Raw genomic sequence first — 20,515 nt, forward strand, 5'->3', positions numbered from 1 at the left:
TCTGTTTCCTGATCTGTACAAGGATAGGGTAGGACAAGACGTCCAATGAGGGCTGTTCAATCTCCAGATGTCTTGCTTGAAGTCTGCCTGGTCCTCTTGGCCTGTATATAACTGGGGACTCCTGGAGGACAGGGAGGGTACTGGCTGAAGCCCCTCTGCCAGGACCCCCAGGAAGGGACCCGACTCATCTCTGCACAGCACAGGAGCCAGGGGTGGCTGTGGGGTGTGTGGTGATCCTCTGACCTCCTTCCTTGTCAAAGGCAGCGTGGGTCATTCAGGCCCCACAAGTTACTAACTGTGTTGTCTTAGGCAAGTGATTTAACAATTCTAGGCTTTAGTTTCTACATCAATAAAACCAGAACAGTAATAGCTATCTTCCAGAATGTGGAGTCAAAGAAATGATGGCTTTGAAAGCACCTTTACCAGATGTACAAAGAGCCATCAGGAGCCAGGGAGGGAGGTCTGGTCAGTTTTAGAATCTTTCCCACTGCTCCTTACCCTAGTCCCTCCATTCACATAAGGTGATTGATGCAGGGAGAAATAATAAATACTTTCTATGTCTAAAGCAGGCCCGGCACATAGTAGGCGCTCAAATGTTTGTTAAAAGAAAGATTCATTCTATAACCACTATCTCGCATGAGCCTTGAAGCAAAATGGGAAGGGGCAAGATAATGGTTTTCTCTGCTGCAAGGGTAAAGCCACTGCAGCTCAGAGAAGTAAAGCGACTTGGCAAAAGTAACACAGAAGAGCTGGGTTTGGAACCTAGTACCTTCTGCTTACAGAACCCATAACTGAGATCCCCCCCATGCAGCCATCTGTGGTCAGGGACTTGCCAGGCTCTGCCTATACTCACCGTCACATAAGGGCGACCTGGTGGGTGGCACTTGGACAAACACAGAGCAGGGCGGGTATGCTCCCCCCCAATCCAGGGGCTCAACTCTGCTCTTTGGTGGCCCAGAAGTATGCTCCTTGGACAGAGAGACAGCTTGGCCTTGGCTCAGCTGCCCATTTATCAACAGATCCATGGAGCCACAGGACAGGTGTCCCAGAGCAGGACAGTGGGAAAACTGGCACAGTACGGGGCTGTCTGAGACTGTGGGACTGCCTCTGGGCAGCTGACCCAGCCAGGGGGCCTCATGACAAGTTGATGTGAGAGGTCAGGGGTATGCCACCCCAGGGCCTAGGTGCTCCCAAATTCTGTGAGGACTACCATGTTTCCGGTTAGTGGGGCTCTTATCCTGGGGCGGGGGGAGTGTTTCTAGAGGAGGGCAGTACTTGGCTGGGAGCACCACAGGGAAGGCAGTGGAGCCATCTCACAGATTCCTCCCACCAGGGGTGTTGACGGACTTCACTGATGTCCAGGAGCCGTCTGAAGCCCCGGAGGACGTGAGAACCAGCAGGAGCTGACTCAAGTACTACCACTGTCCCTGAGGGCAGGACAGAGCATTATGGAGGTACTGGGTTTCAGAGTAGGCCTGGAGTGTTCCTGAAGGGGCAGCAAGATTTTCACTAGGAGTGGAGAGCTCTAATGGGAGGGAGGACTAGAGTACTAAAGTGAGGTGCAGAGTATTAGGCGTGTTGGTATGTTTCAGGGGGACTGGGGTATGAAAGTTGGGGCACACATTTTAAAGTTGAGCTAGAGTTGGGGTGCCTGGATGACTCAGTCGGTTAAGCGTCCTGACTTCAGCTTAGGTCATGATCTCACGGCTCATGGGTTCGAGCCCTGTGTTGGATTCTGTGCTGACAGCTCAGAGCCTGGAGCCTGCTTCGGATTCTGTGTCTCCCTCTCTCTCCGCCCCTCCCCTGCTCCCATGCTGTGCCTCTCTCTCTCTCTCTCTCTCTCAAAAATAAAAAATAAACATTGAAAAATTTTAAAGTTGAGCTGGAGCCTCACAGCAGGGTCTGGAGTACTTCAGAGATGATGGACTCTGGTACAGTGGGGGTTACAGGACTTCACTGAGGGCTGGGTTATTTCACAAGGTGTGAGAAGATTATGGGGAGTGAAGAAGATTTGGAGTATCTCAGAGGAAGGCTGGAATATTACAGAGGAGGCTAAAGTCTCCTGGGAGAAGCTCGATTATTTGAGGGAGCAGGGGTACTTCAGAGGGGGCCGGACTCTTTTACATGGTGCAACGAGATTGTCTCAGAGGTGAGCGAGTATGGTGGTGGGGATGGTGTGTGACCCTGAGGTTGTCCGGAAAGCCCCCTTAGCCCTGAGTCTATAGTCCAAGGATTCCAGGGGCGTCCCTGGGAGTCCAGGCTCGTGCTCTCCCCTGCCTCCTCCCACGGCAGGCCATCACCTCCATTTCAGCCACCAGCAGTCCTGACGTATGGGCTATGCTGGTGACCGTGGCCCTGGGAGCCAACGTCCGCTGTTGACTCCAAGTCAGTGACACCAAAGAGAAGCCAGTCCCAGTGCAGAATCCTGCCTGAGCTCTGGGGCTTCCAGATAAGGGTCAGGCCAACTTGACCATTCCTCTGCCTCTGGGCAGGACTTCCTTCCCCTCTTCAGCAGCCCTCTCCCAAGAGTTGAGGTAGGGGGCATTGATGGACAGACCCTTCTGGTTCCAGGGGTCTCTGCAGTCTAGCCACAGTCCCTTCTGCACTGATGGGGGAGGGCATACTTATTTCCTGAGTATGGGAACCCTGTTGGGGTAGGGGAGCCTACTCTCCTGCAGCCCGTGAGATCTGAGGCCCTCGGGGGGCCAGGAGCGCTCAGTGCTCCAGAAGGTGTCGGTAGGTGGTGGGCGGAAGAGTGTGTACCAACTCTGGGTGGCCTCAGGCCCTCAGGGGCCAATTCCTGTTTGTCCTACTATGTACAGCTTCAGCTACCTACTGGGCTGTCACTTCACCAAGTCTCAGCTGGACTATGCCAACTTCTCCAACTGCTACACATGACACCCTCCCCCTTCCAAAGGGTGAGTGGCCCCAGCTCACTTAACATGGGACAGAGCCCCAGACACCCTCCGTGCCCGAGCACCCACATTTCTACCTTCTGTGTCCACACCTCCGGCCGCACACCCTGTACAATGAGGCGGCACAATGCTGTGGTTTCTCATCCAGCGTCAGGCCTGGGGCTGGTATCTCACCTCTCTGAATGCCCTGTGTCTCCATCAAACTGAAGACTATCCTCTTACCTCCCCCCTCCCCACCCCCCAGCAGACTGAGGCTCTGGGGATCCAGACTGAGGCTCCTGGGAATGGAGAATTGGGGGATGGGGGTGGAGGGCTCCCGACAGTCCTCTAGGCCTTATCAGAATGGGAAGAAAGAATGCAAATACTGTCTCTGAGACAGCTAGGTCAGCCTGGCCTGGCATATGCCCAACCTGGAGTCCCTGCCAGAGGAAGGAGAGAAGAAAGGGAAGAGGGATCACCTTTTATTGAGCATCTACTGCATGCCAGGTCCTATTCTAGACATTCTACATGCATAGAGTTTCTGTTCCTTTTTTTAAAAATTTTTATGTGTTTTTTTTCATTTTTTAAAATTTATTTTTGCCCTTCCTCACTGCCCTCCAAATCCCGCTGTAGCCATTGCCTCAACCACGATGCCGAAAGGAAAGAGGCAGAGTCAGCAGCAGCCGCCTCCACCGCAGCAGCCCCCGCGGGAAGAGACTGGAGACGAGGAGGATGGGAGTCCCATAGGACCACCCAGCCTTCTGGGCCCTCCCCCCATGGCCAATGGAAAGCCTGGTGGCCCCAAGTCAGCCCCACCCTGGGATCCACCCACATGTCCACCATCAGTAGAATGGATAAATAAGTTGTTGCATGTGCATGCGATGGGATACTACACTGCAATGAAAATGAACGAACTCCTGCTACAGGCACCCAGGATGAATCTCAAACACGATGTTGAGCGAAAGGAGCCAGACAGAAAGGAATGAAGACTCTCTTCACAGAGGTCCTCCAGGCTCAAGGGGACCAATGATTCCACCACTGCTGAGTCTCCCACTTCCTCCCCGGGGCAGATGCCCAGTTCGGGGGGGCCTAGGCCCCAGATGTGGCCCATATGGTCGTGGTTGGTGGGGGGCCAATACTGGACCTCCTTTTCCTGGACCAGGCCATGGGGGTCCTTCCAGGGGAGGCTTTCACAAAGAGCAGAGAAATCCTCGAAGGCTCAAAAGTTGGTCTCTTATCAAAAATACCTGCCCACCCAAGGATGGCCCCCAAGTTATGGAAGACAAATCCAACCACCCTGACACTTTGCCACAAAGGGTCACTGTCGATATGAGGACCTCTGTGCCTTCTACTACCGAGGCGTCAATGGACCTCCTCTGTGAGACTGTGCCTTCCCATCTGGGCTGGAAGGAGCCCTCTGTGACCTAGCGGCCATATATTTCCCTGTGGCCCTGGGATGGCTACCGGGAGGCTGTTCCACCCACCACCCTCAGTCAGTGACACCCACCCCCATCCGCCACCTCCCCATTTGGGGTCCAGAGTTGTGTTTCATCACTGGGGCCCAGGGTGTCGTCTTTCTTCTGATCCAGCCTCCAGTGACTCGCCTTCAGGACCCCATCTTTGCTCCCCTTAACTGCCTCCTGGATCCTCTTCCCCCTCACCAGCGGACTGCTGAACAGGAAACCTCTTTGGTGCTATTTCTTGTGCATCTGCCCACCCAGCCCCTGGTACTGCCCTCGATTCCAGAAAGCTCTGGAGCAGTTTCCTACCATTACCTTCTGGCTGCTTAAGTCCTTTTTTTGTGACAAACCTTACCCTCAAAGTTGCCAGTTACTCCGTGAAACTCACCAGGTTGACCTGGGGCCAAGTATGGATGACCCGTGTAGAGTTACTTCCTGAAAGGCCACTCTCCCTGCTTTTGGATTTTGTAGTTTCTGCGTCAGTAGCACGATCCCCACCTCTCTGGTCTGTGATCACTGTGCTTTGTGAAACTGTGCATCCCTTCGTACGCAGCCTCTCTCAGTGTCCGTGGCATCTTTGTGGCTTCCCTACACTAGAGTAAGTTTTTCTGCCCAAATGACTGAGACTCGGTGCCCTCTAGACTTTCCATACCTCCCAACGGTGGGAGAATTGTGAACCTTTCTGCAAGACTGCCTCCCTGGTCTCCCCATCCTGGTGTCGGTTTCTCTGGGTTTGACACAAGCCCATGAGATGTCCTCTAAAGCTTCTGATGGGCAACCCTATCTCCTCTCCAGCCCACTTTAGCTAGACTATGTCATTGTGAGGCCACCAGCCCTTTTGTCTGAATTCTGTGAATCTCCACCCGGCCTACCTTTGGGTGGAACCTGGACAGTACTGTCGCCTTCGTCTAACCTTCTTCCCTGCATCCCTGGCACTGGTTGTTTCCTGTGAAAGCGGCAGTGAGTTTTGAACTGGCCCTGAGGAAATGGGTCAGGGGTTGTGTGGCCAAAAGGGAAGGATGAGAGCCGTTGGGGAACTGAGAAAGAATTTTTTTTTCTTTTTAACATTTTTTTTTATATTAGCAATAAATGCAGTGGAAAAAAATATTTTTGAGAGTAAGAGGGTGAGTGGGGGACAGGAAGAGAGAGAGGGAGACAGAAGACCCGAAGTGGGCTCCACACTGACAGCAGCGAGCCCAACGTGGGGCTCAAACTCACCAACCGTGAGATCATGACCTGAGACGAAGTCAGTCGGTTCAACCAACTGAGTCACCCAGGTGCCCCAAGTTTTTATTTATTTATTTATTTATTTATTTATTTATTTATTTAGAGCGAGCGGGGGAGGGGCAGAGAGAGAGAGAGAGAGAGAAAGAGAGAGACAAGCCCAAGCAGGCTCTACACTGTCGGTGCAGGGCCTGACAAGGGGCTCACACTCACGAACCGTGAGATCAGGACCTGAGCCGAAATCAAGAGTCTGTTAAGTAACAGACTGAGCCACCCAGGTGCCCCTAGAGTTGCTCTTCCTTTTATAGGGATAGGGAAACCGAGGCCAGAGAGCTCCAGAGACTTGCCCAGGGTCATACAGCTAGTGAATGAGTAAAAAAGCTGGGTTGGGCTCAGGGTCTACCCGAACTAACACTGCCTTCTCTCCATAACCCTGATGTGGGCCGCTAGACAAATCCTCATTTCGCCATCTATTGGCTGAATGACCTTGACCAAGTTGCTTAACCTCCTGAAGGTTCAGCCTCCTGATCTGTAAAATGGGGGTATTAACAAAATCTGTGTTCGATGATGAACTGAGATTAATGCATGTGAAGTGCCTGTTGTATTGTATTACCGTGCAGAGTAAACGGTAGATAACGCCAACATTTGAAACATACGGAAGAGACATGGTCCAGCCCCAAGTTTGAAGGAAGAGACAAAGCAAAACGGCAGAAGTCACCCCATTTATAAGTTCTCCAGGTCCAGGGGAAGGGAGAAGACATTAAGGCATATGGACCACAAGCTCCCAGCCCCACCTTGCCCTTAAGCACTGCACTCAGTTACTTGAAGTGTATGTTATATATCAGCCTTTTCCACTGGACCCTTGAGAGCCTGGCCCAGAGCTGGCATCTCTCAGTGCTGGTTACACTGAAAAACGACATGTTTATTTATTGAGTATTTACAAGGAGCCAAGGGTGATGCTAAGGGCCTTCTGTGCATTAGCTCATTTACATCTTCACAATGACCATGAAAGAGGGCACCCATTTTACAGAGAGGGAAAATGACATTAGAGAAGATAAGAGCTGGGTGTCTGGCACATAGCTGGTGCTCTTGACTTTTGCTCTGAAAGGCTGAACAAACGGATGGATGAATTAAGAAGGGGGAGGTGGGAGCAAGGAGGTCAAGGTCACAAGTGTTCACCACTCCCCTCATCCACCTTTATTAGCTGCCACAACTGTGTCCACCACACCTTGTGCCTGGTCCCCCATCACCTGATGGACACAGTCCTAGGGAGCTGGCAGTTCTGCAGGGCCCGCTGAGATCCTCTGAGCCGAATAAAGGAGCAATCTCTCCTGCCAAGCATCTGGCCAGTGTGCCTCTGCCTGAGAACCTGACCTGGAAATTCCATGATGAGGGCCCATCTCCAAATCTCTGACAACCAACAAAGAGTATAGGAAAACGTCGCCCAGCTGCTCTCTCAGAGGTCCCAGGGAACTAAGGGGAAATTCATTCTTTATTGTAGCAGGAGTGATTTCAGCTAGATTGCAGAAGGGACTTACTGACAGAGAGGGGGAGCAGATCTGGGATTCCTTACTAGAGTTAGAAAATGACACAGTGGTCCCTGTGGGTGGCTCCACAGGCTGAGCTGTGAACAAGGCAGACACAGTCTCTCCCGTCTTGGAACTTAGAAGGGGGAGGAGACAATCAACGCATATGTAATATCGAGGCTGATATATACTTTGAAGAAAGGTAAAGCAGGGAAGGGGACAGTGTATGGTGGCATTTGCGAGTCAGGGCTGCTTTTGATTTTATTTTTTATTTTTTTAGGTGAGAGAAGGCCTCTGCAGAGGCGACTTGAAGCAGAGATCTGAATGAAGTGAGGGAACAGCCAGTGCAAAGGCCCTGAGGTGGGAGTGTGCCTGGCAGGCTCTGGGAACAGCAGGCCGCCTGTCCGAGTGAATGAGGGGCACGAACCAGAGCTGAACGGGGAGAGATGCTTGCACTCTGGTGTGCACTGGTCAGCCATAGCATGATATGTGACTTTGTTATAAATGTGATAGGAAACCATTGGAGGGTTTTCAAGCAGGAGAGTAATGTGATTTGTGTTAAAAATAATTTTTAATGCTTTATTTTTGAGAGACAGAGAGAGAGACAGAGTGAGAGTGGGAGAGGGGCAGAGAGAGGGAGACACAGAATCTGAAATGGGCTGTAGGCTCTGAGCTGTCAGCATAGAGCCAGACGTGGGGCTTGAGCTCTTGAACCGCAAGACTATGACCTGAGCCAAAGTCAGATGTTTAAACTGACTGAGCCACCCAGGTGCCCCTAAAATAATCTTTTAAAAGATTTTATTTTTAAGAAATCTCTACACCCAGCATGGGGCTCAAACTCACAACCCCAAGATCAAGAGTTGCACACCCCACTGACTGAGCCAACCAGATGCCCCCAAAATAATTTTTGATTTAATTTTTTAAAGTAAGGTGTAGGCCCAACATGGGGCTTGCACTTGCAATCAAGAGTCACATGTTCTACTGACTGAGCCAGCCAGGCGCTCCTTAATTTATTTTTTAAACAGATAATACATTCATATGGTTCAAAGAGTAAAATATATTATGAGGCGCCTGGGTGGCTCAGTCGGTTGAGCGTCTGACTCTTGATTTCTTTGGCTCAGGACATGATCTTGGGGGCGTGGGATTGAGCTCCGTGTCAGGCTCTGCACTGAGCGTGGAGCCTGCTTGAGAGTCTCCCTCTCTCTCCCTCTACCCTCTCTCTCTCCCCTTACTCTCTGTCTCTCCCTAAAAAAATTAAAAAGCCCCCAAAATGCAAAGTATTGTTCCCCTTCATGCCTTTATTCCCTTCCTTCCACCAACCACACGTGTTAGTTTCTTGATCGTCCAAGACTTCTTTACACAAACACAAGCATATATGTAATTAAAATTTATGTGTTAACATTTATATGTGTCAGACCTTATTCTTATTCTTATCTTTATTCTTTTTAATGTTTTATTTATTTTTGAGAGCAAGAGACAGCATGAGCAGGGGAGGGGCAGAGAGAAATGGGAGACACAGAATCCAAAACAGGCTCCAGGCTCTGAGCTGTCAGCACAGAGCCCAACGTGGGGCTCGAACTCACAGACCGTGAGTTCGTGACCTGAGCCGAAGTCGGATGCTTAACCGACTGGGCCACCCAGGTGCCCCTGACCTTATTCTTATCTTTAAAAGATTTAATCTCATTTAATATTTATGACTCAACCCTATGACCTAAGTACTGTTAGCCCTACTTTACAGATGAGGAAACTAGGGCACAGAGAGGCTAAATTATTGCCCCAAATTGCACAGCTTTTAAGTAACCATATTAGTTCTCTAGGGCTGCTATAACCATAACAAATTACCATGAACTGGATGGCTTCAAACAACAGAAATTTTTTCTTTTTTTTAAAAAATATATTATTTATTTATTTATTTATTTATTTATTGTATTTTTGAGAAAGAGAGAGAGAGAGTGCACAAGCAGGGGGGCGGGGGGGCTGGGAGACAGGGAGACACAGAATCTGAAGCAGGTTCCCGGCTCTGAGCTGTCAGCACAGAGCCCAATATGGGGCTCAAACCCACAAACCGGGAGATCGTGACCTGAGCCAAAGTCAGACACTCAACTGAAGGAGCCACCCAGAAGCCCCCAGAAATTTGTTCTTTCATAGTTCTGGAGGTTAGAAATCCAAAATTGAGGTGCCAGCAGGGTTCATTGTTTTTAGAGGATCTCAGGAGCATTTGTCCCATGCCTCTCTTCCAGCTTCAGGTACTTTCTTCCAATCCTTGGTTTGTAGATGTGTCTCTCCAATCTCTGCCTCTGTCTTCACACGGCATTTTCTACTGTGTGTCTGTCTCTGGGTCCAAATATTCCTCTCCTTATAAGGATACCTGTCATGATGGATGTAGGGCCCACCCTAATCAAGTATGACCTTAACTTGATCCGCAAAGGCTCTATTTCCAAATGAGGTCACATTCACACGTTCCAGGTGGACGTGAATTTCGGCGGGACGCTATTCAACCCACTACAACACGGGAATGTGTATTTGAACTAAGGCAGTCTGGCTTCTGAGTCTGTGCTCTTAATCATTGGTTATGCTGACACTCAGTAAGGTCACAAATGTAGAGACATAAGAAAATATTAAAACTCTTTTTCTACAGACAGTGGAATATCACATATGTTTCTCTGTACCTTGCTCTTTATTTTTCACTTTTTATTATTTTTTTCTTTTAGTAAGTTCTACACCCAGTGTGGAGCTTGAACTCACAGCCCTGAGATCAAGAGTTGCATGCTCTACCCAGTGAGCCAGCCAGCTGCCACACACCTTGCTTTTTAAACTTAATGTCCCCTGCAAACTTGCCCTATGAGGACACACAGATCTCCCTCATTCTTTTTCATGGTTGCATAGTGTTCCATTTAACGGGTGAACTGTCCTCTACCTAACCCAACACCTTACTAATGGACAATTGGGATATTTTGAGTCTTTTGCTATTGTCAACAGTGCTGAAGTGAATAACGTTATACAAACTTCATTTCTCACTTGTGCAAGCGCATCTGAAGGATAAATTCCCAGAATCAGGACATCTGGATGCATTTAGAATTTTGATAGAATTTGCCAAAATGCCCTCTTGGGGGCCTGTACCGATTTATATTCACGTGCGTGAGAGCACTCTGTGACAGCACATACAAGAGTGTGGTTTCCTTACAGAAATAGCCACAGACTAGATTATTAAACTTTGGGATTTTTTTTTTTTAACAGAGAGAGAGAGAGAGAGCAGGACAGAGAGGCAGAGGGAGGGAGAGGGAAAATCTTAAGCAGGCTCCGCACTCAGCACCAAGCCCAAGGCTGGGCTCCATCCCAAGACCTGGGGATCATGACCTGAGCTGAAATCAAGACTCAGAGGCTCAACCGAGTGATCCACCCAGGCAGCCCTAAACTTTGAGATTTTTTGCCAGACTGATAAGGAATGGTATCCCACTGTGGTTTCCCTGATTTTCATTTCTTCTGAGTTTGAGCTTCTTTTCACATGTTGAGAAGCCATTTCTATTTGCTTTTCTGTCAATTCGTATCCTACGTCTGTTTCTATTAGGTTGTTGCTCCTTTTATTATTTTGTAATTATTTATTTATTTATTTGTTTTTAACATTTATTCATTTTTGCGAGACAGAGAAAGACAGAGCTAGAGTGGGGGAGGAGCAGAGAGAAGAAGACAGAATCCGAAGCAGGCTCCAGACTCCGAGCTGTCAGCACAGAGCCCGACGTGAGGCTCGAACTCACAGGCCGCAAGATCATGACCCGAGCAGAAGTCCCACGCTTAACCGACTGAGTCCTCCAGGTGCCCCTGTCCTTTTAACGAATTTCCAAAAATGCTTTATCAATTGGAGAGATGATCCTTTGTCTATGATCCGAGTTGCAAATATTTTCCTCTAGCTTGGTCATTTGTCTCATGACTTGCTTTGTTGTGTTTTAGCTTGTGAAAGTTTTTGATTTTTATGTAGCTGACTTTAGCCAATTCTTTTTTATGACTTTTTGGGTTTGAGTCACGGTTAGACTTTTCCCACTATGAGATTATAGTGGGTTTTTTTTTTAACATTTAAATCTTTGATCCCTTTGGAAGTTATCCTCAGTGAGGTACTCAATGTGACATACAGGTCTAATTTTTTTTTTCCAGTTGGCTACCTAGTTGTCCTAACACCGTTTACTAGTGACCATTCTCCACTTTGAGATGCCGCTTCTATCAAATACTAAATAACTGTCCATTGAGTCTATTTCTGGACAGTCTACTTCAGTCCCTCGGTCTGCTTGTCTCCTCCTGCACCCAAATCAAATTGTTTTAATTACTGACGCTTTAAATATTACCTATAGTAGTTAAGTTAGTGGTGTCCTCTTCCCCCACACCCTGAAAAGTTTCTTGGTATTCTTTTCCCTTTTTTTTTCCCTGAGGGTGGGGAACCTCAGGAGACCTCATAGGACTTACACTCTATAGGGGAACAGACAATAAACAGTATTCATGTGTCGGGGTGCCCGGGCGACTCAGTCAGTTAAGTGCCCGAGTTCGGCTCAGGTCATGATCTGGCAGTTCGTGGGTTCAAGCCCCGCATTGGGTTCTGTGCTGACAGCTTGGAGCCTGGAGCCTGCTTCAGATTCTGTGTCTCCCTCCCACTACTCTCTCTCTCTCTCAAAAACAAACAAACAAACATTAAAAAAAAAAAATACTTACATGTCACGTGGTCGTGCCAAGAAAAACAACAAAGCAGATAAAAGGACAGAAGGCATGTAGGGAGTAGTATTTCGATGGGCAGCCAGGGAGGGCTCCCCCGGGGAGGTGGATACACCTTCCCGAAGGGATGGAGGCCACAGGGATACCTGGGGGGAGACAGTCCCAGCAGGACCAAGGACAAATGCAAAGGCCTGAGCCAGGAGCATGCTTGGCATGTTGAAAAACAACAAGGCAGCCGGTGCCCCCGGAATGGGGAGCTCGGAGGGGAGAGTGGGAGGCGATGAGGTAGATCGTGCAGAGGCCTTGCAGGTCACAGCAAGGACGCTGGCTGTTCCTTTGAGATGGGGAGCTATGGGAGGGGACTGAGCAGCATAGTGACATGTTCTGACCTCCCTTTTAACAGGATGGCTCAGGCTGCTGTGTGGAGAACAGACTGTACAGGTGAGGGCAGCAGCGGGGGGGAGGGGGGCAATAGAATTTGGGATGGGTGAGTGGATTGTAACTCAATTTCCTTGTCCGTCTCCCCCACTAAACTGAGCTTTACAAGGACAGGCACGGAGCTTATTCAGTGATCTATGCACTGAGTAGGCATGGGTAAACATTTGTGGGAGGAAGAAGGCGGGGAGGATAGATTGGAGGAGGCAGGAGAGGCAGAGTCCCCTGGGGAATGGCTCTGCAAAGGCCACAGACAGTGGAGGGAGCAGATGTGATGACAGAGCCAGCTCCCCAGCAGGGTTGGAGGCTGAAGGGGGCAGAAGCCAGGAAAGCTAGTCCTCCCAAACTGGTGTCCACCCAGCCCAGGATCTATGACCCCCATCAAGGACAGGCTATGTGCAGTTTATGCTCGAGTTTTGCTACCACAGGGACCCTGGAGGGGGGCTCTCTTTCTCAAGGTGAGAGGGTTCAAGGGTGAGGTAGCCTGGGAGAGAGAGCAGCTTTCCTTAATTCTAGCACACTGAGGCCCTGGGAAGGGATAATTTGTCCTCTTCACAGATGATAAATTGAGGCTTCGAGAAGGAAAGGAATTCACCCAAGGTCACACAGCAAATAAGTGGCTCAGCCCAGTTTCCAGGGCTTGGTATCTATAAGACACCTCCTTGGCCACTGCCTAATTTTGGTCTGGGCTCCTCTGCAGTTTTGGGGAGTGACCAAGGGCAGAAGGAGGAGGTGACTCCTGGCATTCAGCCAGCCCCGAGCTGCTGCTCAGGCACAGCTACTGATGCCCCACTGGGGGTAGGACCCAGCTGTAGGGAACAGGAGAATGGGGCCCTTCAGGACTTCATGATGCTTTGAGCAGAATGGGCCTCAGAGCGCAGCAGGTAGATGAGAGGCACCAAACTAAGGGACGGAGGAAAGAGGTTGGGCTTTGAAATACATCTTGGCCTTGCCACTATCTCACTGTGTGACTTTAAGTAAATTGCATCTGTCCAGAAACCTCAGTTTGTGCATCTGTAAACTGAGGACAGCATCTCTCCCTTACAGGGCTGGCGTGCAGTTGAACGAAGCAATAGGGGTCCAATGCTACCTGAAAGTGCTTCCTTCCTGACCTTCCCCCACCCAGACCAGGGTGCTGGTGTCCCTGTCCCCAGCAGAGGCTGATCCACTGCTCCTAGGTGAAAGGGAACATGAGTTGTGACAGCATCTCAAGTCCCAGGCCTACAAATGGATCCAGACTATGTGGGACCTGGCCAGTGCTGATACCTATGTGCCCTATTAGGGCCAGGTGAACTCGCAAGAGCCCTTAGGAGAGCTGGATCGTCCCTGGCTCTTCACCAAGTATCTCAAAGCACTTGTTCACTCTGGGCCTCAGTTCCAGGGAATCTCTTGAGCACTGGTTGGGGGTGGGCAGGAATTGGAGGCCTTCTACTGGGCAGATGGAGTAGGCTGCTTCGATAGTCGTGAGCTCCCTGTCTCTGAGGTATGTAAGCAGAGACTGGACAAGCACTGGACAAGGAATCACTCATCAATGGACATTAGATAGGGGCAAGAAAGTGGGTACTTGGTATGGTAGGGGCTGGCCAAGGACTTCTGAGAGCTGAAGGACAAATATGAGTAAAGTAGGGAAGAGAAGCATGTTTAGGTCTGAGAGAACAGCAGGTGCAATGCCTGAAGGCAAGCGAAAGCCCTGCGTTTTCAAGGAGCTGAAAGTTTAGCATGACAGGAGGGTAGGAAGCGAAGGGCAGTGGCTGAGCTGGATGATGTCAGAAGTCACAAGTCCTCATCTAAAAGGGGACCCATCTTAGGGGTCAGGATCCACTCTGTCCCATGAGGGACATGAATGAGGAGTGAGCCAGGCGAAAGAAGATGGGGCAGAGAGGGAATCACCTGTGCAAACACCCAGAGAAGAGGAAAGACAGCTGAGAGGAGATCAGTCTGACTACAGCCAGGCTGGGAGAGGGGGAGGAGGTGTGACTGAGACTAGAGACCCAGGTATGGCCTTGTGGGTCTTGCTGACTTGCCTGAAGGCCATCGGCAGTCCCCAAAGGGTTTTACATGGTGACTGGAGGGGGGTAGTGGTGATGACCCAACCCCAGTCAGTAGAAACGTTGAGGAAGGTTGTCTGGGATGCCCTTTAAGGTCCCTGCAGACCCCCTAAGACCCCGCAGAAGCTCTGGGGAGTTCAGCTCTCTTAGGCACAACCTCAGAGGCATCTCAAGGAGGATGAGGAAGTTCATTTGTCAGAGGAACCACATAGAAAAGTGACACCTGGAGGTGAGTGAGGTCTGGTCTCAGCTCATCACTGATTCAATGACTCAGTAAATCTTAGCTCTCAGACCACAGGGGCTGGAAGGACATTCTCGCATCACAAGATGCGGAAGTGAGGCCCCCCGGACGGAGGTTCAATGAAATCGCTCCAGACCACAGAGCAAACCTATGGCAAGGTCAGGGTCAGGGATAAGGAAACTAGTATCTGCAAAGCACCTAGTATGTGCCAGTCCGGTGCTAGGCACCGCATACACCACATCACTGACTGCAAGTACAGCTTCATTTTGCAGATGAGCAGACTGAGGTGCAGATGGCATGACTCTTGTGCCAGGTCATGCAGAGCTAGGGCTGGAAACCTCGTCCTGCAGCACTTTCGGGTCTGCGTTTAAGGCGGGGGGGGGGGGGGGGGGGGGCGTGTCCAGGAGAGTGAGAGGACGGCGGGGCTGTGTTTCTGGGACTTTCCTCTCTGAGCTCTGAGGCCTGAAATAGTTGCGCTCCAGTGGGCGCCCCTAGGCTTGGCCACACTATCTGCCCCGCCCGCTGCGGGGAGCGGTCTAGACGCAGATCCCCTCTCCCCGCATAATGGCGCGAGCCTCGCCAAACGCTCGGAGCGACGTGAACGGGCCCCGGGGTACCCCGGCGCGCTGAAGCTGGCGCCGCTGCTGCGACGCAGCCTTGTGGCCGTCTACGGAGACGCCTCGGCTCACTCCTCCGCCTTCCTGCGCTCCCAGCGCAGCTACTCCCGACGGCAGCGGCGCAGAGTGTGGCTGCCGCCGCCCCGCGCCAACCAATCAGGAAGCAGAGCCGTACTCCGGGCACGCCTCCCCTATGACGTCACGCAGCCGCCCAGGAAGCCCCGCCCGGTGGCCTTACCTGGGAAAGGTCTTGGGAGAGGGCAGTGGTTGTGGGCTCTCGAAGGGTGAAAATAACCGCCATGTGAATCGCACGCATTATACCTGCCCTGAGAAATACAGTCAGGGTAAACAGTTTCCTAATTTTAAAATGTGCTTATTCCCTGAATCGCTCTTCAACCACCCATCCATCCGTCTGTCCATCCATCTGGACCATCCACTCAACCATAGCTACTGGGCACCTCCTGGGTGCCAGGAGCTGAGCTGGGTGCTGGTGATAAATAACGAGGAACCTTGTGCTTGTGTTCACGGAGCTCGGAGGCTAGTGAAGAAGTCTGACAGTAACAAATGCTTATACCAATCATGCTTTTATTACAATCGTGATCCATTCTAGGAACATAAGGTACAGGCTGCTGGGATAACGGAGTGTTTAATTTAGATTGGGGGCTCGGGTCTCTGGAGAAGTTACGTTCGAGCTGACTCCTGAAGCAACAAAAGTGTTCCAGGCAGAGGGAAGAGCTTGTGGAAAGGCATTGAGGTTGGCAGGCACTTAGAGGGTTCTGGAAAGGAAAAAGAGGCCGGCATGGTTGGAAAAGAGTTGGGGGAGGGAAAGCGAGGTGAGAGAAGACTCTGGAGCTTTGGAGGAACAGATGATTCCAGACCTTGAAGACCAGAGTAAGGGAGTAGAATTGTATTTTAAGTGTGATGGGCTTAAAGCTGGAAGGGGCGGGGGGGGGGGGGGGTCACTTTGTCTCGCTTTGTTTTAAGATCTTCCTTGCTCTGTGTGGATAATAGACAAGAGTGGACACTGGGAGACCCATTAGGAAGACCTTGTAGGTGTCCTCTAGGCCTGAACTAGATGATGAGAGGGGGGCCATGTGGGTGGAGAGTCGTGAACAGACTCAAGAAATAATTAGGAGATAGGATCTACAGGCTGTCTGGTTGCTGGATTGAGTGCAAGCGGATGGGTGGGACCGAGGAAGATTAAGATTAAGTACCTTTATTTATACAGTCTTCTCTGGGTGCCAAGTACTGTTCTAGAGAGACTGTCGAGATTCAAATCCTGCCCCTGCCACTTGCTAGCTGTTTATTTTAGGGAAGTCATTTAACCTCTCTCTGCCTTGATTTCTTCATTTATAAAGTGTGGATTCTAATAACACCCCAGAGGATTGTTGTCAGGATTAAATGAGTTATAAATGTAAAACCTTGGATCTGGAGGTCTGGGACTGGGCTCTGGGGCTCGGTTCTTGGACTTGGGGCTGAGTGCTTGGGCCTGCTTCTTGGAGTAATCAAGCCTCCATTTCTTTACTGGCCTTATACAAATGAACCTACCCCTAACTTGACTGTCTTCTCAGTGGCTTCATAGCACATGATAAGGGTGTGACCCTACCTGTCTGCACTGTTTGCTCCACGGAGACCTCAGAAGGAAGGGAAATAGAAGGCTGCTCTGGGCCTCTTCATGGACCCTTTCTGGGGCCCCTATTTTTTTCTGCCTGAGCCAGGAAGCCCACACTCCCTTATCTTCTGCCCCTCCCCCACAGCCATCTGCTTAAAGGAAGTGGCTCTTTAGTTCTTCACAGGAAGCCACAGGCCTCCTCTGCTTCAGCTCCCTCCAGCTACTGCTGACCCAGGCCCTTTGCTGGCCCAGGCCCCCTTCAAGGCTGAGTCCAGAGATGCCCTGTACCTGGCATCATTCTCTGCTACCCAGTCAAGGAGACTGTTCTTTTCATTTCCTGGTGTGGACTGTTCTTTTCATTTCCTTTCAATCTCTGTGGCCCAGGTCTGGAAGCACAGGCTGTAGACCTGGAGGTGAGTGAGACCTGACTGTAGAGGGTCCTGAATGCTGTGCTCGGGAGTTTGGAGATCCCAGCCTTGGAGGACTAAGGGCCTGCAAGGGAGAGAAGAAGCAGGCCCTGCAGGGATCCTCAGGACTGACCATTCCCGTGAGCTTCAGGAGCTCCTTCTGTAAAGCAGGGGCAACGATGATTCACTTTGGTCTTCGGCATCCATGGTGCCGTCCGCCCCAGGGAGAGCTTTTGGTAATTGGGGAGCGGCTCAAGGATGATGCAGGCAGAGGGAGATTCAGGGTAGGACTGTACTGCCACCTGGTGGCCATAGCCGCACATAGCACCATGGGATGGTAGGAGGTCGGCTCTTCCAGGGAGTGAGGGGACTTTCCAGGGTACCGACCGGGCCAGGAAAGCCCTTAACGAATAAAAGAAATCCCTAGGGATTTTATTAAAGAGAAAGACACCTCCAACTTGAGCGCTTGGGAAAGACATTCTAGGTCCAGATGAGAGTCTCACTGCTCCCCTCCTCCATTTCACAGACTATGACACTGAGGCCCAGAGAGAAATGATGAGGACAGAGGACCTCAATGTTGTTTTCCATAAAGTCAGCCACACAGATGGGATCTATTTTTGGACTTGCCTCAGGGTGTGGTCCCAGAGTGAGGATCTGCCCTGCTGGTTTCTAGTCACCCTCATTTGTGACCAAACATGGCATCCTCGACACCATCACCCACCTTAGTCACCAAAGTTGGCACCACAAGGTGGCTTTTGGCAGCTTCTAAAAATAAAATCCACTCTCAGAGGGCCTGGATCAGACAGGACCGAGAGGATTCCGAAGCATGTGCTTCAGACTCAGCAGTTTTAGACCAGGAAGGACCTCAGAGATCATAATATCTGAGCACCCTTATTTTAAAAGCAAGGAAGCTAAGACTCAGAGAGGGCAAGTAAGCTGCCGGAGGCGCCCCCACCCTGTTGCTGGGCCGGGACTCAGCTTTTTGTCTCTCTGAAGGCCATTGCCAAGGAGGGGTCTAAAAGTGCATTAGCATCTCCTGACTTGCTGCCATTAATGAATTCGGGTTTGTGTTCATCATTCTGCCTCACACGTTGTAGACAGGATGATCGTGGTCCATGATGGCTAACAAGGGCCAGGACGGGTGAAAGGAGACAGGGGCAAGGAGGTGGTGACAGGGAGGGAGAAGGAGTCCATGGATACTTTGGGGGGGGCTCCTAGTTTGTGCACTGTGGGCTCCAAGGAGGTAGGAACTGGGTCTCTTTCACCACAGTGTTCTCAGCAGCTGGCACAGTGCCTGATACAGACTGAGTGCCCAGGAAATGCCCGCAGAATGAAAGCAAGGAGTTATCCTGCACAGACCCATGGGATCTTGTGGTAAGAAGAGTGTCCCCTTAGAGATGGGTAATTTTCAGTGTCACTCAGCCTGAGAAGTGCTGAGGCCTCAAATCTGAAATCCTGGGGGCAGAGCTGTCTCTCTCTGGCCTTGACGCTGTTCAAGGCAATAAGATGCCAAGGGAATAATTGCGTGTGTGTGTGTGTGTGTGTGTGTATGCTCCTGGGGGCAGGGCGCCAACACTTGGGAGAAAGGAAGAACAGGGTCTGTGAGTTCCAGAAAGTAAACCCTGACCCCAAAGTCACATGATCTAGTTCCTGGTTGTTATTTGGCTATTTCCTCTCTGCTTTCTGCTCTAATCTTGCAAAGGAGGAAACTGAGTTGCAGGACGTGACGGAACTCGTGTTAGGTCTGTAGGACTCCAGAGGGAATTCCTAGCTACTATGCTCCACTGCCTTATGTGAAAACCCAGCCTCATCTATGCTGGAAAATGCTGAGTAAAAGGTTAGGGGCCTGTGTTTACTCAGACCACAGTGTTAAAAGGGGGTCAGGCCCCTCATCCCCAGGCCTCCATGGGAGTGACAGTGAGTATTATCAAGGGTCCCCAAGGGAAAGAACAAGAGGTCCAGTCATCCTCCCCATGAGATCTGGTGAGGGTGATGGGACAGACAGGCAGATGGAAGGACTGACCTCAGGTTCAATTCTACCCACATCTATTAGCACCTATACGAGGCCTGTTCCAGGCACTGGGGAGAAGAGGCAAATTAGAGACAGCACTCTCCCCGAAAGTGTTGAGGGACACACATTCATGCCTCTGGGATATCAACCTTATAGACAAACTGGGGTGCAGGCTTCAGTAGAGTGTGATGCTTGAGACCCCGCCTTCCTCTGTAGGCAGAAGTCCGCTGTCTACCCGTCTGTGGACGGCCCCAGCCGAGGCGGGACTCTGCAGAGGTCCTATGGTAAGTATCAGGGGACCCAGCCCAGCTTTCGCTCTGGGACACAAACCACGGAGAGTGTGTGTGGAGCAGCTGGTGCCTCTACTACCTGTGTGCCTTTTCCACGAGCAGTGCTTCTCGGGGCCTGGGGCAAGCCAGCTGGGGCAGACAATTGCCATCTGCCCAGATGGCGTTAGATCTGGGGGCAGGAGCAGACAGGAGGGGACCTCTTCCCCGCCCACCCACACACATTGCTAATTGAAGACGAGTTTCTGGGTTGTAAGTGGGGCGAGCTGGGGGAGGCCTGAGGACAGCCTACGTGGCCCTTTTGTGACAAGATGTCGTGGTTCGCACGTGACGGCTTCCCAGGGATGCGGACCTCCCAGGGAGGCCAGTCTGGCATGGCAGCTGGTGTGCCCACTCATAAACCAGAACCAGGGCTGGGACTCTTCTGTCCTCACTGCCACTTGATTTCGAGGGCCTCTTTGGCCTCCCCCTACCTGGGTCCAGGCACCCAGGTTCCCCTGGACAGGACTCGCTAACTTCAGATCTCCCCCCTAGGTCTGGTCTGGCCTTCCTCTCCCACCCGGAGGGTGTAAAGCCTCCGTATGCCAACTGTCCACTTTATCCCACTTTATCTTGGAGGGAAGGAGACCTTGCCGAGGTCCCTCGAAAAGCTGCTGTCACACACTTCCCCAAGGCAAAGGTCTGGCCTATGTTCTCCACCTAGTGCTTCTTCAGAGAATAGAGATCCAGCTTCTCCGTCTCTGCCTCGTCAGAAAAGTAGCTGGAAGCTTCTCCCACTGAGAACAGACTGAGCTCTGCCTCCCCAGGCACCCTGTGAAATTGAGCCTGAGTGTTCGCGCTGTGGCAGGAGGCTCTGCTGGGAAGGAATCCCAGAGGAGGGGATGTCTGAGCTGGGTTACGAGCTTCGGAAGGACATTCTAGGCTGAGAGAACAGCATGTGCTGAGGCCCAGAGACAAAGCCACCTGGTGGTGTTCCGGGAGCTGCGGTTGGCTTGAGGGGAGAAAGGGGTTTGGAGGTGTGCGGATGAGGCAAATTGGAGCCAGATCTTGTTGGG

The 20,515-nt window shown here is 51.1% G+C and overlaps 1 long non-coding RNA gene and 2 pseudogenes across 1 annotated transcript; 2 read left to right on the forward strand and 1 right to left on the reverse strand.

The window, feature by feature from the left end:
* LOC106977566 (60S ribosomal protein L27a-like) overlaps nt 1-20,515 on the reverse strand; it is a 69,032-nt pseudogene that overhangs the window by 38,643 nt on the left and 9,874 nt on the right.
* On the forward strand, nt 3,268-5,648 carry LOC106977655 (proline-rich protein 3-like; annotated as a pseudogene).
* LOC128313131 (uncharacterized) lies at nt 15,149-19,459 on the forward strand. The gene is made up of 4 exons (XR_008293392.1): nt 15,149-15,762; nt 18,433-18,536; nt 18,865-18,999; nt 19,390-19,459. It is a non-coding gene; the product is annotated as an uncharacterized LOC128313131 (long non-coding RNA).

Source organism: Acinonyx jubatus, chromosome C1 (assembly GCF_027475565.1).
Source record: "Acinonyx jubatus isolate Ajub_Pintada_27869175 chromosome C1, VMU_Ajub_asm_v1.0, whole genome shotgun sequence".
Lineage (NCBI taxonomy): Eukaryota > Metazoa > Chordata > Mammalia > Carnivora > Felidae > Acinonyx > Acinonyx jubatus.